Source organism: Pinus tabuliformis, chromosome 1_1 (assembly GCF_031772625.1).
Source record: "Pinus tabuliformis cultivar Carrire ecotype Pingquan chromosome 1_1, CPIR1, whole genome shotgun sequence".
In the NCBI taxonomy this organism is placed as follows: domain Eukaryota; kingdom Viridiplantae; phylum Streptophyta; class Pinopsida; order Pinales; family Pinaceae; genus Pinus; species Pinus tabuliformis.
In genome coordinates this window covers 588,441,886-588,469,814 of record NC_142297.1, presented here as the reverse complement: position 1 = coordinate 588,469,814, position 27,929 = coordinate 588,441,886, and the positions used below count along the sequence as shown (strand labels likewise).

Sequence of the window (27,929 nt, the reverse complement as noted above, 5' to 3'; positions counted from 1 at the left end):
CTCTGTTTCGTGCCCTAGTTTAGGAGGTCAAAGTCTTCCAAGTGTTTCTACTGTTAGTTGCTGTCTGATACTGTAAGTTGCTGCATAGTCGAAGTTGCTGGGGTGAAAGCGCTGCTGCAAAGGGGTCGAAGATTTGGAAGGTTGACTTGGTGTGGAGGGAAGGTTTGGTCTTTTCCTGGGTTGAAGAGTCTCAAAGAATACTATTGAAGGAAGAAAAATTTTGATTGGGTTTTCCCCTCAAGGGGGGCTTTGCCCTGGCATAGTGCCTACATCTCGTGTCTCTTGTTTTGTGATCTTCATACACACATAACATGGTAATTGCTTGATGGAAGATAAGATAATAAAGAAGTAAAAGAAGCCAACATAACTCACAAGTAATTATCAAGAAAGAGGAATCAAACCCTAATCTACTTGCATTGATTTCTCAACAAGTTGACTTTTGACAGCCACAATAAATGCACTATCAACTAGTTGATATGCCTTGAGTTTCGTGCTCTTTCATTGACAAAATTCCCTCGAACTTTGTGCCCGAGATCTGCCGCTTTTTTGGAAAATTGGGCCTGCAAATATAGAGATCCATACATGTTAACTACTCGATCCTAGAATACGAAGCTTGTGCTATAGGCAATAATCTATGTAGGGTCATCATCTTGTGAACACGAGAGTCCCTCTCATACATCTCAAATCTTTTGGCAATTGGACCAAGATGAACTAGATCGATCCCCTCACGTAGAGAAAATCCTAAAGTAAGAGTAATATCATTGTGAATTTCTTTTGTACAAGAGAGTCCATGATCCTTGGAAAGAGTATCATCATGGGAAACTCCCTTTATTTGAGAGAATCCATGATTCCTAGTTTTGTACTCTTTAATATTCCCATTAGTTTGCAACTTTGGAATCAATCTCAACATCATCCTCCCTCAAAGTATGATACTTCTTCTTTAGTGTACAATTAGAAGTCTCACGGATGGAAGAAACCAATGCAACATAACTAGCATATGTACTAGGAGGAACAATTGTCCCTAGGAATTCCTACATGCTCTCGAGCCTCTGAATTTGGAACCTTGAACTTCTCATCCTCCTTGATCATTGAAGGAGAATCTTGCGAATTGAAGGTTCCTGCATCCTAATCAACACCATATGCTATTAGAGCATTTGTAGTTGGTGTTGAACTTGGATCTATGATATCTCACCATGCATGTGCCTCCTCAAAGCTGGGAAGCTCTTCTAGTGTCCCAGTGGAATATACACGTGCCATGGATCAACAAGTAGCCCTTCGACTAGCTAGACTACAATCATTGATGGTGCACCATTGTCCCTCAAAGGAAACCGTCCAATGTTTATATATCATACAAGAAACTGAAAGGCGGTTCTTCGTCAAACGAGGAACCAACAAAATGTGATCTAGCTTAAGAACGTCACCTGAAGGCATTTGAAATGAAATGGACCCAATTTCTCTCACATGGTAAGTGGCATCATTGCCAAGCTCCACAGTCATGCCTCCTTGCTCCTAAGTTGTATTGAACAAAGACCTCTCATATATCATGTGTCTTGAAGCTCCATTATTGTTAAAATTGACAACTAGGTCCAAACTCCATGTGAGTCATCTGATTTATGGCAACTGATATTTTTCTTGGATCCCTCTCATCGAGAGGTGTAGGATTGATCTAAAGATCATCCGATTCCGATAAGTATTCATGAAGTTATGGGTTTATTTGTGTTATAAGACAATTCATCAAGTTTGGCTAGCAACCAAATAACCCCCACATGTGCTCAACGTTTTCATATAACAGGAGGTGACTTGATAGTCATTTCTACACACACTTCACTCTTGATTTCTCTCCACTTGTTCTGGGTTTTAGTGGCAAGAGAAATTTAGATGATGAAGCCCTAGACGCAAGAGGAAAGGATACTAAGGGAGCTTTAGAGATAATGCCCTAGCAAGGAAAACACAGTCCTAAGGAGGATGCCCTAGCCGCAGTCTTAAGGAGGATGACCTAGCCGCAATTTTAAAGGGCCCTAATCCAAGAAGACGCAGTCATGTTGTGAAGGAGATAGCCCTAAGTTGGAGGCAAGGGAACTCTGTCTTACGACCATTTCTGACAGGTGCAAACCCTCTCATTTGCAAAAGTAAGAGGGAGTTGGATTCCGGATTTGGAATGGTAAACTGCAAGCCCGTGACTACCTCGATGGATCTTAACTTTCAGAAGTTATGTGGTAGGGATGCCGGACCTGATTTGGGAAATGCCTTTGAGATTCATAAACTCATTCTAGCATTGATGTTCTTGGTGAACTCCTGTCCGGATATATGTTTTGTAGTTAGCATGTTGAGCTCATATATGGTTGAGCCTCACTAGATTGGTGCCAAGAATCTTCTAAGATATCTTCGAGGCACAATCTCTTATGGATTGAGATACACTACTGGAAATGCGAAGCTACATGACTATTCGAACTCACTGGGCAGGCAGTGTGGAGGATCCCAAGAGCACTTCTGGGTGCTAGTTCTCTTTGGTTTCTGCTCGATATCTTGGATGAGCAGGAATCAGAAGACGGTTGCTTTGAGCACCGCTGAGATCGAATACATAGCTACGAGTATGACCTCGTGTGAAGCTGCCTGGTTGAGGAAGCTCTTCAGTAAGCTGTTAGACACATGATGGATACCACTATGATCTTCTGTGTCAACCAGAGGGGATTCGATTGTTGAGGAATCCCGTATCCTATGATTGCTCCAACATATAGACATCAGGTACTACCTTATTTGGGATATGGTACATCAATGAGTAAGAAGGCTCCATCGCATTGGGACTGATGTGCAAGTCATAGACATTCTGTCGGAGCCCCGAGGAAAGATCAAATTTGTGACTTTTCAGAACGACTTGGAATCATTGAGAGACCCTCTTATGAGGGCCTTGTATGATGCATGCATTGAGCTCTGGGGGGCTTTGGGTACTTCTTGGAGCAATAAGCGACCATAGGGCGATTCACCCTCCCCTAATGGTGCACTGTGTACAGGGTGAATGGTTCATCCTTCCCCTGTGATACCCTGTGGCGACTTATGGACAAAATGAGTGGTTCTTCTATTGAGGTATCCTACCATGCAGTTTGGGACTCATGGGAAGTACCTCTCATCTAGCCAATGAGTAGGGAAATGGGGTTAGGGACCATAGAAGTACTATTGATGGACGCATCGTTGTATCTATCGTACTCCCTATGCTAGGATGACCTACACTAATCTGGGACCAGTAAGAGTGATATAGCTCACTCTCTTTTGATATTGATCTGGGATCAATGAAACTGACTTTGGGTTAGTATGAGGGGTTTGAGACACTCTCTTGTGATGTTGATCTTGGATCAATGAAACTGACTTCAGGTCAGTAAGAGTGATATAACTCACTCTCTTTTGGAACTGATTTGGGATCAATAAGAGTGGTATGACACGCTCTCTTCATATGGGACTGAGTCAGTAAAGAATGGTATGAGACATTCTCGATCAATTCTTCTTCTTCATGGTTCAATAGAGCAGAGCAATGCAGGGCATTGATGGCAGAGATAGTACAGTCTGGCAGATGGATCAATAGATGGAGTTCTCCTTAGTTGAGAGAGAGTGTTAAAATTGGCAAATAGGGCCAAACTCCATGCGGGTCATCTGATTTATGGCAACTGATATTTTTCTTGGATCCCTCTCATTGAGAGGTGTAGGATTGATCTAAAGATCATCCGATTCCGATAAGTATTCATGAAGTTATGAATTTATTTGTGTTATAAGGCAATTCGTCAAGGTTGACCAACAACCAAATAACCCATACATGTGCTTAACGTTTTAGTATAAAAGGAGGTGACTTGATAGTCATTTCTACACACACTTCACTCTTGATTTCTCTCCACTTGTTCTAGGTTTTAGTGGCAAGAGAAATTTAGATGATGAAGCCCTAGATGCAGGAGGAAAGGAGACTAAGGGAGCTTCCCTAGAGATGATACCCTAGCAAGGAAAACACAGTCCTAAGTAGGAAGCCCTTGCCGCAGTCCTAAAGGATGTCTAGCCACAGTCTGCCCTAATCCAAGAAGACACAGTCATGTTGTGAAGGAGATAGCCCTAAGTTGGAGGCAAGGGAACTCTGTCTTAGCCGCAACAAAGGAGAGTTGAATAGCGTGGTTATAGGGGCTTGTTTCATGATCTTTTGGAGGGCCGAGTTTGCTGTAAGGGAGGCCGAGATGACTCCCTAAAGGGCCAAAACAAGGAAAGGCTGTTGCAACCTGCGTGGAGGAATCCTTAGGTGTCTAACTCATGGTGATGGGCTGTGTAGGTTGCTATGGGTAAGCCGCAAGCCCTACAAGCAGTTTAGATGGCAACGTAAGGTGTTTTGAATGGGCTGTAGGTGGCAGCGGAGGTCTGTGGTAGTTTGCAGGCCTAGCCACTCCAAAACAAGCAAGCGTGGAAGTGTTAGGGGCTACCATATGCCCAGAACAACAACATGTGGAGGCAGCTATCTACCTTCACTAGGCCGCAGTTTATTGAGGTTGTTCAAGGTATGTTTTGGGCATGATTGTTGGGTTGCTGTAGCTTACTATGGGATAGCAGCGACAACAAGGTGCAACAAGAACATGGTAGCAAGAATGGTGGTGCAAGCACTTTGGGACAACGGTATGGCAAGTACATGGGATAGTAGTGGCAAGCATGGTGCAACAAGCACATGGGACAACAGTGGCAAGCATGGTGCTGCAAGCACATGGGATAACAGAGCCAAGCATGGTGTTGCAAGCACATGGGACAACAGTATGGCAACATGGTACAACATGCCACATGGGATAGTAGTGTGGCAACATGGTGCAGCAATGGCACATGTGACAACAATGGTACATGATGCAGTATAGTGATGGGTACAATCATGATTAGTGAAGCATGATGAGATGCAGCATAATGATGATGGGTGCAACATGGTGCAACTCAGTGAGGTGCAACATGATGATGAGGAGCAACACAATGATAGGTGTAGCGTGGTGATGGAGCCACCTGGGAGAATCAGTTGAAGCAACATGTCTTCAACTGAGTTCAGCTACCTCATGTATCATCTACTTAGAGATGATCTATGCTCTTATTTAGATAAGTCAAAGTGTCGACTTCTGTTGTATATGTACTATTCTCTCTCTCTACTGAACTATTGAAGGACATATAAGAAGAATTGATCAAAGGTTTCCCCACATTGGGGTTTGTCCCTGGCTAGCGCCACATCTTGTGTCCTCTTATCTTGGTTGTCTTCTGTGATTTATGTTTATATTCTATCTGCAATTTACTATTATGTTGACGTGATTGCTAATTTGGAAAAGATATTGAGCTAACTGTGAAAATTGAAATAAATTGCTCTAAGCATAGAACATACCTAAAATTAACAATTATCCACATATCGACTAGCAATCGATACAATGTTAGAAGATAAACAAGAAGTCATGGAAAAGGTGGTCTCAAATTGAGATCTCATCTCCTCTAGTCTTGCAATAGTCCCATCTACAACCTCTCTTGCATCCCCTCCCTTTTTTGGTGGACTCTAGCTTGCATAATGTCTCATCTTGTGACATCAGAAGCACATCACCTTACTCAAGTTTTTTTCCTTGTATTTGTCCCATCCTTCTTCTTGAATCCTTTCTTGCTATTCTTGCTTTCCTTTTTGACAAGACCAAATAGCATTTACTTTCCACATGTTTTTCTAAACAAGATTGCAATTTGATTTCTTCCTGTTCAAGATCAACTCAAAGCCTAGGAAAGTTTGGTATATTTTTTCGAGCACAAATACCTTGAAGAAAAGGAATTCAAGAAGGAGCAAGCCATTTTAGGAAATTGACCACCAACTCTTGATCCTTTACTTTACTGATTCTGGTCAAGTACCTCATTATAGTATTTGTCTTGCTCATGCGAACAACTAAGAGCTAGTTTCACAAAGTCATCTATGTTGAGAAGCGCAAGAGTTCTGAAACAACTCAACCAAAGAATCAAACATCTTTTTACCTATGTCTTATCTAAAATGTGTGAGATGAAGTGATTCTTCATAAGATCAAGAATGTTTCTCTTCACTTTTGCTTCCTTCTTTCGATTAGGGGCTAAAGTTGTTGGATCAACATATTTTGAAATCTCCTTCTCAACTTGCTCCCAAAGTTTTGGCCTCCTCCACAAAAAATTGAAGTCTAAGCTTCAATGGAACAAAGTTAGAGACTCCATTTAACTTGTCACACCCTCTGAGATTGAGAGTCACCCTGCACATCTTGAACAAGTCTCAAGTGCATGAAGTCAGTAGTATATGAAGTAGACAAAACCCTTTCTAGGGTACAAATACTTCTCCCAAGTAACCTAGGGTTTCTCACACAATGACATCAACTTGGTCAAGTACCTATCCTAAGTAAACTCCAACTGAAATACAAAATCAACAGTACATTAAGTAAATTGTTAAAATTGGCAATTAGGGCCAAACTCCATGTGGGTCAACTCATTTATGGCAGCTGATATTTTTCCTAGATTCCTCTTGTTGAGAGGTGTAGGATTGATCTAAAGATCATCCGATTCCGACAAGTATTTATGGAGATATGAATTTATTTGTATTTACTTGACAAATTGTCAAGGTCGGCCAATAGTTAAAAGTGTGGCACACATGTCTAGTGAATCATATAAATACAAGAGAGGTTGATTCATTTTCTCATCATCTCATCTCACTCATTCTTCTCTCTCTCCCCCCTTAGCTTTGGGTTATACAAGGAGCAACTCACATGTGGGAAGAAGGAGGACGCTGAAAGGAGGACGCTCAAACCGCTGAAGGTTCGTCCACAGGTTTGACCAGTGTTAACTGCCCTAGTTTTGGGAAGCAAGTTGACTTCAGTCAACAATAGTTTGACTGTGTTTTTGGGGCCGTTCAGGGGCTGTTCGAGGGCTAGTTGACTAGAAATTGACCAAGCATATTGGAGGTCAATTTCAACTCGTTTGACCAAGTTTGACTTTGCTGATATAGGGTTTGCTGCCGCTGATATAAAATTTACAGAATTTTGATTTTGTACTATTTCTCTCTGCTGAACTATTGAAGATAAAAGAAGATTTGATCAAAGGGTTTCCCCGCATTGGGGTTTGTCCCTGGCTAGCTGCCACATTTTGTGTCTCTTGTCTTCGCTTGTTTTCTATTGATCGTTTAATGTTCTATTCACACTTTACTTAATCTATATGTGATTGCTAATCTGTGGCTAATAAGAAGAAAAGAAGTAAACTGATGTAAGCATAGAACATACCATAATTTAACATGGTATCAGAGCTGAGATGAAGACAAAGCGCAAGCAAGAGCAAGAGCAAGAGCAATCACCGAAGAGAAGGTTGGCAAGGCTATCCTAAAAACTTCATGGGGTCCTCAACACTCTTCCCCACCGAAGACAAGCTCCGTGAGAAGTCTGACTATCACAGATGGAAGATGTCTCTCGATCTAACTTTAGAATATCAAGAAGTGTTGGACCATGTGAGAGGCAATATTGTTTTGCCTCCATCAAATGCATCCGTTGCTGCCAAAAACAAGTGGTCCAAGGGAGAATTCAAAGCAAGGAAGATCATCCGGGACTCTATCGACAAGCGCCTGGTGGCCTATGTTTCCGAGCTAACAACCTCCAAGGAAATCTACGATAGACTGGTGAGTTTATTTAAAGTTAATGATGCAAATCAAGTTTTGTTCCTTAGAAATAAGCTGAAGGAAATTAAGAAGGGCAAAGATGAGAGTATGCAAGCATATTTCTTAAGGATCACCGAGATCAAGAATGATCTCCTATCTATTGGGGAAGTAGTTCCTCACAGGGAAATGACTATCACAACTCTTGGAGGACTGCCACCTGAATGGTATATATTCAGGACTACTCTTCTCAACAATAATGCCATCCCAGGATTTGAGGAATTGATGGCTAGATGTTTTTAAGAAGAGACAAGGATGGAAGAACAAGAAATGCCCGCACTTAAAGGCCATCCCTCTGCCTTTTCTTCTCATGCTAAAAGAAGAAACAATTATGGGGCTAAATCTAAAGGAAAGGCTGGACCAAAGGGTGGAAGAAAAGGTGGATGTTACAACTGCAACAAAATGGGCCACTATGCGAGGGAGTGCCCTGATAAAAGGGACTCACACCATGACGATGAACAAAATCACTCTCAAGGCAATCAAAGGAATGGCAGGTCCAATCGTAGAGGTAAAAGAAATGCCAGAAATCAAGGAAGGGGACAACTCTTCAAGAAGGCAAGAAACTCCAAGTATGAATCTAACATTGTTAACAATAAGCAAGATGAATATTGTCTACCAGCGACCCTCTCTACTACTGCTCCCCCGGACATGCTGGGAAATTGGCTTATTGATAGTGGTGCCTCAAGGCACTTCATTGGTTTCAAAGAAGCTCTCTCTAAACTGATAGAAAATGAGACCACCCTGGAAATTGTTCTTGGGGACAACGCAAAATATCCCCTCTAAACTGATAGAAAAGGAGACCACCCTGGAAATTGTTCTTGGGGACAATGCAAAATATCCCGTGAAAGGCATAGGGAATGTCACTCTTCAGTTGAATCAGGGTAATACAATTCGTTTACAAGAAGTCCTATATGTACCTGATCTCAAAAAGAACCTGGTGTTTGTTTCGGCAATGGAGGACAAAGGCTACAAGGTAACCTTCATTGATGGCAAGGTACGTGTATGGAAAAAGAATTTTAAGGAAGCTTTCACTCTTGGGTTTCGAGTTGCTTCATTATATCAGGTCGGAGGAAGTCCGCTGGGTGTCATGTCCTGTGGCACATCACTTCATTTAGAACTATGGCATCGGAGGTTTGCTCACCTTCATTATAAAGCTCTACCTAATGCACGACAAATGGTGACAGGGATGCCCGAGTTCCAAGTAGAGCAAGAAGGTGTATGTCTTGGATGTGCCGAAGGGAAGCTCAAAAGGGGAGTATTCCCCTCAAGCCAAAGCAAGACCTCCGATATATTGCAGTTGGTTCACTCAGACATATTTAGTATGATGCCTGTGAACTCTTTGGGAGGATATTTATATTACCTCACTTTTATAGATGATTTTTCTTGCAAGACCTGGATATACTTCTTGAAAAAGAAGGATGAAGTGTTCACTTGGTTTCGTCACTTCAAAGCCTTGATCGAAAATCAAACCGAAAAGAAGATCAAGATCTTAAGGACTGATAATGGGACTGAGTATGAATCCAATGAGTTCCATGACTTTTGCAAAGAGGTTGGCATTAAGAGGGAGACTACAACACCATATACTCCTGAGCAGAATGGTGTGGCGAAAAGGAAGAATCGTACGATTGTGGAAGCTGTCCGTGCTATGCTCCATGATCAAAGACTTCCAAAGTTTCTATGGGCCGAAGCTGCAAATACCACCGTATATGTGCAAAACCGATGCCCTCATCAAGCATTGGGTTCCAAGACTCCCGAAGAGATGTTCACTGGTAAGAAACCTGACGTATCTCATTTTAGAATTTTTGGAAGTCCGGTATATTTTCATGTGCCGAAGGAGAAGAGGAATAAATTGGGTGCATCTGGAAAGAAAGGAATCTTCGTGGGCTATAGCGAAAACACTAAGGGCAATAGAATCTGTGACTGGTCAAAGAGAAATTGAGATTAGCCATGATGTCACCTTTGACGAAGATATGGCTCTTAGCAAAGTTGACAATCTTCCTACTCAAAGGGGATCTAAAGAAGCTGACACCAGGGAACCAAAGGAAAAGGAAGATGAGACGATGCCCGATGTGGAAGAACCTATGGATCCTATTGATCCCCCTCTGCAAGAGCCTTCCTCTTCTAGGAAGAGGCCTTCATGGCTTAGGGGGACACTTGATGATGCTGAAGGGCACGTTGCACCCAGGGGAACCTTCCGGGAAAGTAAGAAGCCAACCAGGTATTAGGGATACTTGACCATCATGAGCACGATCATCCAAAATGAGCCTTCGTCATTCGCAGAAGTTGTCAAGCATCAAGTATGGAAGGATGCTATGATTGAGGAATATGAGTCCATCATGAAAAACAATGTCTGGGATGTGGTCCCCAGACCACAGGACAAAGCAATTGTCACTTCGAAATGGCTTTACAAGATAAAGCATGTAGTTGATGGAAGTGTGGAAAAGTATAAGGTTTGTTTTGTCGCTCGTGGCTTCTCTCAGAAGGAAGGTATAGACTATGACGAGACCTTTGCACCTGTTGCTCTATATACCACATCCGCTCGATCATAGCCCTTGCTGCTTCGCAAGGATGGAACCTACATCAAATGGATGTCAAGATCGCGTTCTTGCATGGTTCGATCAAAGAGGAGGTCTATGTGGAGCAACCCGAAAGATTTGAAACTCATGATCGAGAATCTCATGTGTGCAGGTTGAAGAAAGCCCTCTATGGGCTAAAGCAGGCACCCCGAGCATGGTATGAGAGGATTGATAGCTACCTGATGAAGCTGGGATTCACTAGGAGTGAAGTCGACCCTAACCTTTACTTTAAGGTTGAAGATGACAAACCTCTCATACTAGTGTTGTACGTTGACGACCTCTTTCTAACAGGTGCAGACCCACTCATTCTCAAATGTAAGAGGGAGTTGGCTTTCGAGTTCGAGATAAAAGACCTAGGACTGGAAGTCTGGCAGAAACCAGGGGAGATTTTCCTATCTTAAGGAAAATACGTGGTGAAAATATTGGAGAGATTTGGTATGGTGGACTGCAAGCCCTTGACTACCCCGATGGAGCTTGACTTCAAGAAGTTAAGCGGTAGTGTTGCGGGACCTGTTTTACGAAATGCTACTGAGTATTGTCAACTCATCGGAGCATTGATGTTCTTGGTGAACTCCTGTCTGAATATATGCTTTGTAGTCAACATATGGTTGAGCCTCACCACACATTGGATTTGTGCTAACAATCTGTTGAGATATCTTCGTGGCACAATCACTCATGGGTTGAGATACACTGCCGGAGATGTGAAACTACTTGGATATACTGATATTGATTGGGCAGGCAGTGTGGTGGACCGAAAGAGAACTTCCGGGTGTTGTTTGTCTTTGGGATATGCCTCGATATCCTGGATGAGCAGGAAGCAGAAGTCGACGACTTTGAGCACCGTCGAGGCAGAGTACATTGTTGCTAGTATGGCCTCTTGTGAGGCGGTCTGGTTGTGAAAGCTCTTCAGTGAGCTGTTTGATTTACATTGGATACCACCGTGATCCTGTGTGACAACCAGAGTGGGATTCGTATATCAGAGAATCCCGTATTTCATGATCACTCCAAGCATATCGATATCAAGTACCACTATATTCGGGATATGGTGCAACGGGGAGCAATAAGGCTCCAACATATCGGTACAGATGAACGGGTTGCTGACATTTTGACAAAGCCCCTGGGAAAGGTAAAATTCTTGACTTTTCGAAAACGAGTTGGTGTCGTTCAGAGACCCTCTTATGAGGGTCAAGTATGATGTATTGAGCTTTGGGAGCTCCAGGGGGGCGCGGGGTACTTCTTGGAGCGACATGCGACCATAGAGCGACTCACCATCCCCTGGTGGTGCACTATGTACAGGGTGAAAGGTTCAACCTTCCCCTGTGACACCCCGTGGCGACTGTAGGACAGGATGATTAGTTCTCCTATGGGCCAGGATGATTAGTTCTCCGTGGCGATTGTGGAACAGGATGATTAGTTCTCCTGTGGGCCAGGATGATTAGTTCTCCGTGGCGACTGTGGAACAGGATGATTAGTTCTCCTGTGGGCCAGGATGATTAGTTCTTTTGTGGCACTATTGGATAGGATGATTCATTCTCCTGTGGACATGATGATTAGTTCTCCTGTCGAGGCATCCTACCCATGCAGTCTGGGACTCATGGGAAGTACCTCTCATCTGATCAATGAGTAGGGAAATGGGGTTAGGGACCATTAGTAGTATTATCGATGGACGCTCGTTGTATCTACCGTACACCCTATGCTAGGATGACCTCCATTAATTGGGGATCAATGATACTGATATGGGATCAGTGAGAGTGGTATGACACACTTTGAGACTGACTTCGGGTCAGTGGAGGATGGTATGATACATCCTCGATCATCTCTTCTTCTTCATAGTTCGAGCAGAGCAGGGCCAAGCAGTGCAGGGCAGTGCATTTGATGGCTGGGATAGTAGCGACGACCAGACGGATTGCAGATGGAGTACTCCCTAGTTGAGAGGGAGTGTTAAAATTGACAACTAGGGCCAAACTCCATGTGGGTCACCTCATTTATGGCAGCTGATATTTTTCCTAGATTCCTCTTGTCGAGAGGTGTAGGATTGATCTAAAGATCATCCGATTTCGACAAGTATTTATGGAGATATGAATTTATTTGTATTTACTTGACAAATTGTCAAGGTCATCAGCAGTTAAAAGTGTGGCACACATGCCCAGTGAATCATATAAATACAAGAGAGGTTGATTCATTTTCTCATCATCTCATCTCACTCATTCTTCTCTCTCTCCCCTTAGCTTTGGGTTATACAAGGAGCAACTCACACGTGGGAAGGAGGATGCATTAGGGCAAGGAGGACGCTCAAACTGCTGAAGGTCTCTTTGACCTGCGTTGACTAAGCGTTGACTCATCAAGGGTGCGTTTTGGTGTGGCTGCCTCTCCTAGGTTGGCCGCAGATTTTGGCACAAAAATCGAGGCAATCCGTCCACAGGTTTGATCAGTGTTGACTGCCCTAGTTTTGGGCAGCAGGTTGACTTCAGTCAACAGCAGTTTGACTGTGTTTTTGGGGCTGTTCAAGGGTTGTTCGAGGGCTAGTTGACTGGAAATTGACCAAGCATATTGGAGGTCAATTTCAACTTGTTTGACCAAGTTTGACTTTGCTGATCTAGGGTTTGCTGCGGCTGATATAAAATTACAGAATCCTGATTTTGTACTATTTCTCTCTGCTGAACTATTGAAGATAAAACAAGATTTGATCAAAGGGTTTCTCTGCATTGGGGTTTGTCCTTGGCTAGCCGCCACATGTGTCTCTTGTCTTGACTTGTTTTCTGTTGATCGTTTAATGTTCTATTTGTACTTTACTTAATGTACATGTGATTGCTAATCTGTGGCTAATAAGAAGAAAATGAGTAAACTGATGTAGGCATAGAACATACCATAATTTAACATAGACGAAACGCTTTATAGGGTATAAATGCTTCTCCCAAGCAACCCAGGGTTTCTCACCCAATGACTTCAACTTGGTCAAGTACTTATCCTAGGTAAGCTCCAGCTGAAATACAAACTTCCTCTTACTCAAGAGTGATATCAACCATAGCAAGATCTGGTACAATGTTGAAATTTCTCAAAATTCAAAATTCAAAATTCAACGCAAACAAAAGTTTCATCTTCAACCTAGAAGGTTTCTTAGATCTTAGCTCTGTAAATTTTCGGCTGTAGGGCTGCTGTAAAAGAAAGTACAGAACAACAGCAGAAAGAGTACAACGTTTCATTCCAAACGGCCCAAACTTCCTGGCAATTCAAGGAAAAATGATACCAAACCACAGGGATAAGTTTCAGCCCTTTTAGGGCAATTTATCAGCCACATATCTGAAAAATTCTTTTACAGGATACATCAGTAAAATCAGCCCCTTATATTTGTTTCTTAGATGTCATCGCTTAATTATTGTCCTTTTACTTATATCAAATCAGCAAGACATTTTTATGTCCATGTAACCGAGCACCCGACCCTCCAACCTGTAGGCAAGGGTGAAATATTCTTCAGGGCTCAAGGCCATTTAACAACAAGGTTTGAAGGCATTACAACAATATGCTTGGTATGAACTCAACATGCCACTTGTGGAAATTGAAGCTAGGTGGGGAGAAGGACAATCATTCCTCCCAACCACCCGAGATAAGCTCAATTGACAGTGAAATCAACAAGACATATATGGCTGTAAATAGCAATGCATAAAGAACATATATAGCTGAAAATTGCACAAGTTTTGGACAGATGGAAACTTTATTAATCTGCTCAAAGTGAAGTACATGTACATCTCATAGCCTTCTCTCAAGGCTAGTACAAATCGTCTTATCTCTTCAAGCCTTGCTTAGGGCAACTCAACAAAACCCCTAGCAACCAAGAAGATCCATTACATGAGAATCACTCCAACACATTCTCCAAGGCATGACATCCTCTCCTGTTCTTTTTTACAATTCAACCTTATGTTTTTATCACAAAACCCTAATCTCCAATCTCCAAGTGATAAACCCTAACCCTCCAAAATGCTCCAAGAAGACCAAGGAACCTAGCAACTTGAGAGAGAGAGAGAGAGGCTAGTGAATGAAGTAGACAATACCCAATTCTAGGTCACATCTCATCACAAGAATAAAAATGAGGGAATAAATGTATACTAATGGAATGACTCTTTCCTTCCTCTATATGAAAGGTAAGGGAGGTCAACAATACAATGTGGGTCTTAGCCCTTACAAGCAACCTACAATGAGGACTTGTAGACCAACACAAGTGGGACACTACACTTAAAAGTAAATGTGTCCTGCTCCAATATGATCCTGTGCACAATAATGGTTCCAAGGTGATGTAGCTATGGAAGGCAAGTCCACATGTGCCCATCACAAACCTCCATGGAATCCATTGATCCTCCTAAGCAATGTATTCCATTAGTCATCTGCCCCTACAATAATTCTGTCAAATCCCTAGGTGCCCTTGAGCCATCTCCAATCCTCTAAATAAGAATCCAAGGTACCACATGCCAACTAGGGTATAATGCTCTCCTTCATGTTGCACAACGTTCCTCATCCCATGTAGGGCATTCTCCAAACAAATGGATCTCTTTCATGGGGCTCCGATGTAGTGTGTCCACCAAATTGTCAAGAGAAGTGCAACACCTAAGGGAAGAACACTAATCAAGCAACCATCTAATGTCAACCATCCACTAAGCATGCTTTCTCAATTATGCAAACCCATCAAGGGCGATTTCTCATGTGCCAATCCATCTTGGACCATCTAAGGGTTGAACATATACCATGTACCCCAAATCTCATGAAGCACCACAAACACAGTGTATACACTCTCAAACTAACCCTGCAAGTAATAGATTCTCAGGTTTAGACTACCATCCATGGGTGTTTGTTCCTGCCTTGAATTCTCTAGGGGGATTCACCTCTATCGTTCTCGCTATCCAATCAACTCTAGGTGATGAATGACAACCATAGTTCCAAACTTCTTTAGCTATCAAATTGGTGAGACCTTGGATCTCTACTTGCCCCTACCCCTCCCCTCTGATGGGTTATGCTTCTTATGACAGAATTTTGAGGAGCTCTTGTCCCTGACCTTGGAATAAACTTCATTGAAGTGAGAGATAGGGGAGCTCTAGGAGAAGGTCTAGAGCCAAATACAGACTCTGTTGGCCCAAAATACCAGCCTAAAGCCAGAGGCAGAGTCTCTTGGCGCAAAGTACCTTTCTCCAGGCTTCATTGAATGACTGGTTTTTTATTTAGAGTTTCTTGCCCCACATGTTGAGTGTTAGGAGTGGTGAGTATTCTCATTCTATGTGTCACCACAGGTTCCTTAACTGTAATGCCCGAAATTCGAAATACAGAAAACATGTAAATATTCATAAATTGGAAAACAGGAAGCTTAAAACTTAATTTTTGCACTTACCTGAACTGCTAGCTGATCCTGTGAAGCTGTCGATACCGTTGCTGTTGAGCTCCAATTACCCAGGGAGACCAATTCCGCCCAGCCTAATTGAGTAGAAGCTGGCTACTCAATCCAGCAAGCTTCTCACAGAAGCCCACTGTCCCCCGTGCCCAGGACCTCAGACGAACTAAAGCTCTGCCAGTAGCAAATCTCTCTCACTGCTCAATTTCTCCTCCTCTGGTTTCAGTGCTCCATTTTCCCCCTCTGGTTTCACTGCTCCATTTTTCCCCCCCTGCTCAGCCATTTCTCGGTGATTTTATAGTCAGGGCTAAGCGGTGGCCGCCCTGTACACCGACTCCACCGCTTACTCTCGCGGTGACAGCTTCCTCCAGCTGTGAGTCATCCTCCCGTACAGACATTTCTGCCTTGCTTAATGTTTTGTTCTTTTATGCGATGGTTTATATTTATAAGGTTTGAAGGTATTATAACATTTTGATCATCGTATACATATTAACCCTATTAGGTTATATGACATACTTTTTACTACTTGATTATATTGATATGTACTTTATATATATATACTTTGTTTTATTTATATATATATATTTTTTCTAACATATAAAGTTTATTTATGTTTGCTTTAATATAACTTTAAAACTTTAGATTAATTAATTAATTATTGGTACCATACTAAATCTTTATTCTATTTTATAATTATCATTTTTATTCCTTTATTATTATATTTTAGTATTGTTATTTTTTTTTTATACAGGGGCACATAATATGTGAAATTAAAGATGGGTCGTTACATTAACCACGATTACATAATTGGCCCTCAATTCCATGCTCTTTTTGGATGACCTCCTTACATAGTGCATTGACTCCATGGTGATTGGGGTCAGAGGAGTCACATAAAGAGACTGTTTCTTCTTTCCCTTTTCTTTGAGTCCCAGTTTCTAGTTGCAGCCCCAATTGACATGCTCTTATTGAGTTTGAGATTTCATTTTGTGTCTGTCCCTTTCTCTCTTGGATTAGTTTCTCAGTCTTATTGTGGCTATGTCCTTAGATCTTAGTTCTTTTCATGTTGCTGTTAGCGTAGATATAGGTTGCTTTTGTACTCCCACTTGTTTAAACTGATTGTACTCTTTTAGTTCCACTGACCTACTTTTTGTGGTCATTCTTTGGTAATATAATTATCTTATCAAATGTCTGAGGTTTATTTTTTGCTTGGTGTTTTGTGTGCCACATTTCAAAATAGTCAAGGAAGGATATGTATAGGAAGAGAACTGGATATGACAGGTCACAGAAACTACATTAATCATTTGAAATTTCTCTTGATAAATGGAAAATACTTCAACTCTGATTTGCGGCCATTGAGATTGAGGGCTAAGATCATCAAAAGGAGCCCAAAACGAGGGCCTTATCCCCTTTGAGTTTGGTTAATCTCAAATGTTGTACACAATGTTACTGGATCTACTTATGGAGGATCCAGGATTTGCATTTCCTTTGATTTGGATCTGGATGTGTTTTTGGTTTAGAAATACTAGAGCATCTGCTTGAGATCCATTTCCAGTCTTTCAGAAATGGCAAAGCTGACAGTTCCTTCAAAAAGACTATTTGTAAAAGATACTAGAACACATTTATATATCATTGGCAATCTAATTTTTGCCTATCAAACACACAAACCTGATTTTTTCATAACAGTCTGCATTTTTGAGTTTGTTAGAGCAATTTGGAGTGAAATATATTTGGAGCTCTGATTTTCCTATGTTTTCACCATCCACTTAATGAATTATTTTTTAGTTTTTTTTGATGGAAATGATGTGTGTGTGTGTGTTTTGTTTCCCCATATCTGGATTCTGACTTTTCAAAAATATGGGGGATCTTTTTTTTCTTGGAAAAAATCATAATTTTATTGAACTTGCAACAAGGAAGAAAGTTACATTCTGTAGATGCTGAAAACATTTGGTTAGACAAGCCTTTTGGGTTATGAGCAATAAAAAAGGAACTGTAAAAATTACATAAAATATGCCAAAGTTAAGCATGATAAAAATCCCTTAACTTCGACTTTTTTCCTTTCTTTTTCTAAACCTTTTGCCAACCCCCAGGGCTGGGATCAACCGGTGCCATTGCCAATTCATTTCCAACTGTCTGCAAGGGGACTTCTTTATCTGAGTCTGAACTCTTAGAGACATGGGTTCTCTTTATACCCCCCATGCCCTTTTTTGTTGTGTTTCCTTTTATTTGCTGCTATGATGCTTGGATATCTACTAATTCGGTACCCTTTTGAATGTGGGTTGCGATTCCGGACTGAGCCACAACACCTTCTTCTGCGTGGTTACCATGTTGAACTTGTGCATCCACATTTGGATTGTTCTCCATGGTTCTTCTTCTTCTTCTTCTGAAAGATGAGGGACAGATACCTGCCACCCCTTTGGCTTATGGGTTTGTTTCTTTTTCTTTTTTGGGACTTTTTTGCTAGTGGGCATGTGTTCTACAAATGTCCTGTTTGAAAGCATATTCAACATCTAAATGCCGTGTTCTCGTAGTCTAATACTTGGGTCCATTGAAAGTTTTTATGTTTCAATTGAATGCAGTCAGGTAGACTTTCGCTGAGGTCTATCTCTACACAAATTCTAGCGAAAGTAAAGATACCTTTTCCTATTTTTTCAAGGTCCATCTTTTTGAATTTTCCTAGAGTATTTCCAATATCCTCTAGGACCTTATGGTGCCAGGAAGGAAGAGGGAGATTGGGTAGTCTTTCCCATACTACCATTGTTGAGACCACCATATTTGTAGCATCAAAATCTGGGAACCATGGAGTAATGAAGAGCCCAACTCTGCCCCAAAACCATCGCCCATCATGTAGGACACACTCTAGATCTTTTTGTGTATCAAATTGAACAATGAAGAAACCTTTAGAACAGAAATAGATATCACAGTTGGGGGTCCAAGTAGAGAAAACCCACTGGTGTAATGCGCCAAATCTAGGCCAGAAACCATTGAATTTGCATATAGCAGCCCTGGATTGGAGAACAGAAAAAAGAGAATTTACTTCTGGAAGATTAACTTCCATGGCTAGAGCTTGTTCCATTTGTTCTACAATGTAGGGTCTTGGGTTGTTTTGGATATGATTTGATGTGATGTAAGCCTTCCCTTGCACTGCATCCTTGAAAGAGACAAATTCACTGGGGTTTTTGCAGCTTCGAGCTCCACCACGCAGCTTCAGATTGAAAATGATGGTGGAGTTCCACACAATGCCATAGTCCTCCATCAGGAAGGAGTCATGTAGCATTTTCCCTTCGAAAAACAAGCAAGTTGCATATATATCAAGACTATTCTGAATGCTCTGTTTCAAGTTTTCCACCAGGTTTGAGTCCTTGATCCAAAAAATAGAGGTCTTCCCATTAAGATTTAAAAAAAAAATCTGAAATGTTTCCTTTCTGTCTCAGCCTACCTTTTGGCCAGATCAGAGAGGGAAAAACGATGGGGATTTCCATGGGAAGATAGGTCCCTCATGTACACATGGCGCTTCAAATCTGCAGATCCCAAATCAACCAGAAGGGGTTGCTTCTTCGACGGATTCAGATTCCTAGAGACAGCATAAACATAAGATCCTTGTGCATGGAGAGAAGGATGTTCAATAAACATCTCTGTAGGGCACACTTGACGCAAGTTAGTGTTGTGAAAATCGCGATTAAATCGCAATTTAATGAAAAAATCGTGATTTTTTCCTTCTGCCGATCAAATAGCGATTTTTATACGAAAAAATCGCCGGTATTTTTTTTGCCGATTTTTACTGAAAAAATCGCGATTTTATGAAAAAATTGCGATAAAAACGAAAAAATCGCGATAAAAACTTAAAAAATTGCTGGGGGTTGCGACAACATAGTTTTATAACGTTTTTTTGGGTTTTTTCATGCATTTTTTTTGAAAGAAACAAATAATTTTTGAGTGGGGCAGCTTAATGATCAAGTCTAGGCCCTAGTATGATATGCTATTCATGGTAATGTTAAATTCTTAAAGTAAAAGGATGAAAATGAAGATTAAGGAGAAAGTGACATTCTCCTTAATCTTTCATTTTCATCCTTTTACTTAAATTTTTAACATTACCATGAAATGACTCAGGATGTTTGAGAGTGGTTCTAGCCTCATTGGATTTCATATGGAGAAAGTAGAATTTTAGATTTCATTTAAAATCCAGCAGACTTATCAGTTTTTCAGGATTTCAGGATTGCGAGATTGTAATGTTTCCAGGTGACACCACCTGCCCGGGCTACCCCTGCCACCAGTAGAGGACGTGGTCTACCTCCTATAGCTCCTACTTCTAGTTCTTCAGCTTCTAGAGCACATCAGACTCCACTGCCATCTCCACCAGCATAGGCACCAACATCTACATCTAGAGGGAAAGGGAAAGCTGTGGCATTTTCTTGCAAGAGGGGTAGTGGAAATCAATAGGATTAGACTTTCATTTTATTGTATATGACATTATGAGATGATGAGATACATTGTCATATTTTTTGTTGATATTTTGAGGCTGAGTTGGGACTCAGGAGTTAGGACTTACTATTCAGGACATGATTCAATGTTATGTGTGATTTTAGCGCTAGAAATGATATTAAACATCTTATATATTAGTTTTTTTTATCATATTTGTGTCAATGTATTTATTTTATGTTGTAGATGGTTTAGATATTAAAAAAATTGAAAAAAAAATGAAAAAAAAAATGAAAAAAAATGAATATTTTTGTACCAAACGATTTTTTCCCGATTTTTTCCGATTTTTTCCGATTTGTTCCCCACGCCGATTTAATCCGGATCGCGATTTTCACAACATTGGACGCAACCACCCCAAACAAGCCACGCCACCACCAGAGATATAAGCTTTGGACTCCTTTTTGATACTCTGTTCTTTATCTGCAGTTTCATGAGGAGCCCATTCACAAAAGATTTTAACAGGGCAGAGCATTTGCTTACCCTCAAGGACTGTTTGCGAATAATAGCAGAAATTGTACCATTCCATGACAGATTTAACCATACTCTCCCGTTGGTCCTCGTCTCGAAGGATGCAAAGGACAATGTCTCCACTCCATTGCTTGCCTTCGATGCACCTTACCAGTTCGAGACTAGTGACGACACCTGGCAAAAGACTGCATGAAAACCTAACCCTAGAGCAGCGCGAAAAATCCATCTTGAATCGAAAAATCTGGTGGATCCACATCTGGAAGCAATATTTATTTTTCATGTAACTAAGGCCTCACATTGGATAGATAATCTCCAAGATTAGTGTAAGGGCTGATAGATTCAGGGTCATCAATATGGCATATTCTGATTATTTGCCTGCCCTTACCAGCGAAATGACTGAGAAACTTAGCAGAGAAATGACTCTGGCTGTATCAAACAAGTGTTTACTCGTGAACATAAAATCCTGAGTAATATTCTTTCAACAATCTATTTGTCAAATGGTGGATGAAGACAAAGTCACGGATCCTAATTCATAATTAGGATATACGCCTTTATCCATCTCAACAGAATATCAGTACCAAATTGATGTCATTACATATGCAGTAGTTTCTATTTATGCAGTCTCCCAGAACCATGCCTTCTCAACTGATCACACCCCCAGTTATATCATGACATTTCTATCGTGTGGCTCTTCTGAGGATGGCTGTGACAGTTGTGAATCTGACAAGAGGTCTTCTGCGCTGCTTCAGTTGCTTTCACAGCTTTCACAGCATCAAGAAACATGCATGACTCTTGAAGCTAAACAAGTTTTGCAAGTGTGATTGAGTTCATATCTTGCAAAAGAAGTAAGATTTAAGAACCATTGAATTGGGTGAAGGCTAACTATCTTTTTTAAACATGAAGGAATGTTGTACAAGCTCTATTATATTGCTGGATTTTATTTTGTCCTTTTTGTGTAACCAACAATCAGTTTCTGTTTATACTAGTTAAGTATTTCGTAGTTTTTTAACAATTTTTTCCCAAACGAAGGAAACATCATGCCATGTTAGTAGTTGTGCTAAATTTTCGAGAAGTACACAAAAAATGACTTGAGTTGTTCTGATTGAGTGAATAAAACAGTTGCTTGACATTACACCAATTACATGAGCTTTATCTAGAAATATCAAGTGGTCTTCTGAACTCTTTTGTGGATTTTTTTGGTTTCTTCAAACAAAGTTTTGAGTTTGAGAAAATTCTCCTCTCTCTCTCTCTCTCTCTCTCTCTCTATATATATATATATATATATATATAATGTCAATTATCATGTCTCTGCACCACAGTATTTGGAGGACATGCATGGCAAGCAACGAAAGCCGAGAGCTGTCTCTACCTGTCAATTTTACTGTATTAAGGTGATGTTTGACATGAGGTGGGTGTGATATTCCTTCTTTTAGATGACTATGGTATAGCCTATGGGCTTCTTGCCAGAGCGCAAATAAGGTTTTCAACATATTTACCAGATTCACCTTAGGGCACCTTGCACCCCGATCTGAATCTCCTCAGAATTGTGGAATCTTGGGTTCTTGTTTTTTTCTTGTGTATCTGTTTCCTGACATAGGATCAGTTTATGGTATTTGGGTCGTGGCAAATTTACCCCCCTAGGTGCATGTTTTGGACAATCTCTACTATCATCATTTCTAGGAACAGTGAGCACACAATTTACATAATAATATTTTTCTAACTTTGTCAAAATTTGAGCAATTTGTTCCCAGTGCTCTGGTTGAGCACTTTAGGGTTGGCATAAGATTTGTTGTGATCATCATGTTTATACGAATACTGTATTTTAGTAGTTATGTACAGTAAGTTGGCATCACTGTAGTCTGTCTTCTAGAGAACTGTAGTTCTCATCTGAAAGGTTAAAGTTCACTGCAGTGTGTCTTTCTGTATTTAATGGACCTCTCTTTGTATTTAGCCATCAACACTTGTAGTTTGGTAATATGAATTAGAAGTGTTCACACTGCACAGAGTTCCACTACTAGATCTTGCAATTAGAGGAACTGATTTTACTTCTTTCCACCATTTTCCATCTTGGCTCGTATTATTTTGGTGTTATAGCCTGAATATTTGATGATGTTATTTGTTAATTGCTAGGAATTGCGGTCATTTAATAGTCAGCAAACTTGGTGGTCTTGTCCGATTCCCCAATTAGCACTATGAGTATGAAGGCTACAAAGTTGATATGCTTTAATTCGGGTTTCATTTTTCTTTTTAAATGTCTATTTATTACAAAAATTTAGGGTTAGGTCTCTGATCACACAATCCCTAATTTCCAAACAACTGCAACACCCACATTGGATTCTTTTGCCAATTGTGATTGCACCCATGGTTTGTGTAACCATGGTTTTCAATGGTCATCTTACTAGCCTTGTGTCTGTTCATTCAGATATGTACAGTTGTAGTTTTGAGGATTCAAATTAGAGGCTTGTGAAGAAATGAAACCAGTGTTGCATTGGTGTGATTGGGAGGCTAGTACAGTTGAACGTGTGTGTTTAGGATAAGTGGAGCAATGCAGATATTTTTATTTTGTAGAGGAAGTTGTTTGGATGTGGGTGCAGCAGGTATGGGTGTGGCTTATACAGGAATAGAAAAATCCGTGCAACTCCTGGTGAAATATGTTAACCATGAGTCTTCTGCTCTGGCCATGTGTGTTAAAAGGGCTCCTGAAAAAACAACAGGTGCTCAACACACATTTCAACCTTAACCTATACTTGCATGCAAATTAATTTTTCCATTAAGCAATTGTTATCCTGATTCTGATCAAATATTGAAGATGGAGAATGGCAATTGTACAAAATTAGTTGAGACAGTATACATTCGCTACTATAGTAAAAGTTTACGTATGTTGTTAAATGGACTATTTTCCACGGCTGAGGCATGGTTCAGGATACAACAAATCCAATATTTATGAACGTATGCTCCTGATGACATCCCTGTGTATTATCAATATGCAATTGTTGTAGCAAATACATGCTCACCCAGTTAGGGTTGAGCATCCTGCCTACAACACTTGAGCGTAATCATATTAAATCCCCATTAAAGTCTAGGTTTCAATGTGACAAGGATGATGCATATTTGATTCTGATGCAAGGCCATATGTTTTTTAGAAACTACCGTTCATACCATGTGCTTAGTCTTTCCTTATTTCTGGTTTGTCAAATCCATAAGGTTCAGTTTTATCTTCATTACATCATTCTTCTGAGAATTTTTTGTCTTATATGTGGTAAAAATGCATGAGTTTTATGGCAAGGGTCAAGACTCAAGACAAACTTCCTATTCTTGGGTTGCACATACGTTGGCTCAGCAGTCCTCTTTGTGCTTAAAGCTCTGTGGTACGCATAACAATGGACAGTGCACACCATAGAAAAGATGTCTGAAATCTTGGCCAGGGACAGTCATGTTTGTCTGCCAAATGCCGTTTCGCTGGATGATGTGGTAGTGACTTCTATTATGTAAAGTAACATATTTGATGGAGATAATATGTCAAATGTTTCTAACGAGGCAGGGCCATATTTTCCATTTATGGACGGAGGATTTTGTGAATCATAACAATGTTGTTCCTATTTTGGATCCTTACTGACTCTGGGGCATGTTACCTCCCAAGCGATTTCTCCAAATGCTACAAAGTCCTTTAACAAAGTGCAACCTAGGGAAACTTGGGAAGATTGCCCATTGTCACCTCAACAATTCTTCCACTCATTTTAGGCTGGTATTTTAGGCACATGGTGGGAAACCCTGGAAAATGTTGCCTCCCAAGCCATCTCTCCAAATGCTACTACGTCCTTTAACAAAGTGCAACCTAGGGAAACTTAGGAAGATTGCCCATTGTCACCTCAACAATTCTTCAACTCATTTTAGGCTAGTATTTTTAGGCACATGGCGGGAAACCCTAGAAAATATATGTTTTATGATGTTTTGTGAAGAAGAAAGTGGATGGTGAAACCAAGATAAGTGCCTATATTGTTGGGTTATGAAGTCAAGATCAATGAACAAGAGGGTTTGAATATGATGAAAATGGCATAGTTAGGCTACTTACAATATTCTCTGAACTATCGAAAAACAATATGCTCTAACCACATGGATCTTCTTCAATATGCATAAATATAGAGGGTCATTCTAATGAGCAACTTACAATACTTGCAAAATAACCAAGTAACAACATGCAAGCATGAATAGGAAATGGGCATCCATGGCCTCTTAATATGTAGGACAACAACAATATCCATAGAATGAACAATTATTACAACACAAGATAGGGAGGGTGAAACCAAGGCCATATGTTTTTTAGAAACCACCGTTCTTACCATGTGCTTAGTCTTTCCCTATTTCTGGTTTATCAAATCCATAAGGTTCAGTTTTATCTTCATTACATCATTCTTCTGAGTATTTTGTCTTATATGTGGTAAAAATGCATGAGTTTTATGGCAAGGGTCAAGACTCAAGATAAACTTCCTATTCTTGGGTTGACATATGTTGGCTAAGCAGTCTTCTTTGTGCTTGAAGCTCTGTGGTATGCATAACAATGGACAATGCACACCAAAGAAAAGATGTCTGAAATCTTGGCCAGGGCTAGTCATGTTTGTCTGCCAAATGCCATCTTCCTGGAAGATGTGGTAGTGAATTCTATTATGTAAAGTAACATATTTGATGGAGATAGTATGCCAAATGTTTCTAATGAGGCAGGGCCATATTTTCCATTTATGGATGGAGGATTTGTGAATCATAACAATGTTGTTCCTATTTTAGATCCTTACTGACTTTGGGGCATATTACCTCCCAAGCCATCTCTCCAAATGCTACTAAGTCCTTTAACAAAGTGCAACCTAGCTAAACCTGGGAAGATTGCCCATTGTCGCCTCCCAAGCCATCTGTCCAAATGCTACTATGTCCTTTAACAAAGTGCAACCTAGGGAAACCTGGGAAGATTGCCCATTGTCACCTCAACAATTCTTCCACTCATTTTAGGCTAGTATTTTTAGGCACATGGTGGGAAACGCTAGAAAATATATGTTTTATGATGTTTTGTAAAGAAGAAAGTGGATGGTGGAACCAAGATAAGTGCTTATATTGTTGGGTTATGAAGTCAAGATCAATGAACAAGAGGGTTTGAATATGATGAAAACAACATAGTTAGGCTATTTAAAATATTCTATGAACTATCGAAAAACAATATGCTCTAACCACATGGATCTTCTTCAATATGCATAAATATAGAGGGTCATTTTAATGAGCACCGCACAATACTTGCAAAATAACCAAGTAACAAGGTGCAAGCATGAATAAGAAATAGGCATCCACGACCTCTCAATATGTAGGACAATAACAATATCGATAGAATGAACAATGTTTACAACACAAGATAGGGTGGGTGAAACCAAGGCCATTTGTTTTTAGAAACCACTGTTCTTACCATGTGCTTAGTCTTTCCCTATTTCCGGTTTGTCAAATCCATAAGATTCAATTTTATCTTCAGTACATCGTTCTTATGAGAATTTTTTATTTTATATGTGGTAAAAATGAATGAGTTTTATGGCAAGGGTCAAGACTCAAGACAAACTTCCTATTCTTGGGTTGTACATACGTTGGCTAAGCAGTCTTCTAAGTGCTTGAAGCTCTGTAGTATGCATAACAATGGACAATGCACACCATAGAAAAGATGTCCGAAATCTTGGCTAGGGCTAGTCATGTTTGTCTGCCAAACGCTGTCTTCCTGGACGATGTGGTAGTGACTTCTATTATGTAAAGTAACATATTTGATGGAGAGAATATGTTAAATGTTTCTAATGAGGCAAGGCCATATTTTCCATTTATGGATGGAGGATTTTGTGAATCATAACAATGTTGTTCCTATTTTAGATCCTTACTGACTTTGGGGCATGTTGCCTCCCAAGCCATTTCTCCAAATGCTACTAAGTCCTTTAACAAAGTGCAACCTAGGGAACCCTGGGAAGATTGCCCATTGTCACCTCAACAATTCTTCCACTCATTTTAGGTTGGTATTTTAGGCACATGGTGGGAAACCCTAGAAAATGTTACCTCCCAAGCCATCTGTCCAAATGCTACTAAGTCCTTTAGTAAAGTGCAACCTTGGGAAACTTGGGAAGATTGCCCATTATCACCTCAACAATTCTTCCACTCATTTTAGGCTAGTATTTTTAGGCACATGGTGGGAAACCCTAGAAAATGTATGTTTTATGATGTTTTGTAAAGAAGAAAGTGGACGGCGGAACCAAGATAAGTGCCTTTATTGTTGGGTTATGGCGTCAAGATCAATGAACAAGAGGGTTTGAATATGATGAAAAAGGCATAGTTAGGCTATTTACAATATTCTCTGAACTATCAAAAAACAATATGCTCTAACCACATGGATCTTCTTCAATATGCATAAATATAGAGGGTCATTCTAATGAGCACCTCACAATACTTGCAAAATAACCAAGTAACAACATGCAAGCATGAATAGGAAATGGGCATCCATGGCCTCTCAATATGTAGGAAAACACCAATATCCATAGAATGAACAATGATTACAACACAAGATGGGGAGGGTGAAACAAGGCCATATGTTTTTTAGAAACCACTGTTCTTACCATGTGCTTAGTCTTTCCCTATTTTTGGTTTGTCAAATCCATAAGGTTCAGTGTTATCTTCATTACATCATTCTTCTGAGAATTTTGTCTTATATGTGGTAAAAATGCATGAGTTTTATGGCAAGGGTCAAGACTCAAGATAAACTTCCTATTCTTGGGTTGCACATACGTTGGCTAAGAAGTCTTCTTTGTGCTTGAAGCTCTGTGGTCCGCATAACAATGGACAATGCACACCATAGAAAAGATGTCTGAAATCTTGGCCAGAGCCAGTCAAGTTTGTCTGCTAAATGCCGTCTTCCAGGATGATGTGGTAGTGACTTCTATTATGTAAAGTAACATATTTGTTGGAGAGAATATGTCAAATGTTTCTAATGAGGCAGGGCCATATTTTCCGTTTATGGACGAAGGATTTTGTGAATCATAACAATGTTGTTCCTATTTTAGATCCTTACTGACTTTGGGGCGTGATACCTCCCAAGCCATCTCTCCAAATGCTACTAAGTCCTTTAACAAAGTGCAACCTAGGGAAATCTGTGAAGATTGTCCATTGTCACCTCAACAATTCTTCCACTCATTTTAGGCTGGTATTTTAGGCGCATGGCAGGAAACCCTAGAAAATGTTACCTCCCAAGCCATCTGTCCAAATGCTACTAAGTCCTTTAACAAAGTGCAACCTAGGGAAACTTGGGAAGATTGCACATTGTCACCTCAATAATTCTTCC

At 40.4% G+C, this 27,929-nt stretch overlaps 1 pseudogene across 1 annotated transcript in view; it reads left to right on the top strand.

Moving 5' to 3' along the window:
- Nucleotides 1-22,496, top strand: part of LOC149214631 (uncharacterized) — a 38,174-nt pseudogene extending 15,678 nt beyond the window's left edge. Inside the window, exon 3 of the transcript XR_016250926.1 lies at nucleotides 21,901-22,496. The product of XR_016250926.1 is annotated as an uncharacterized LOC149214631 (transcript). The remainder of the gene's footprint in view (nucleotides 1-21,900) is intronic.
- Nucleotides 22,497-27,929: the final 5,433 nt, after the last annotated feature.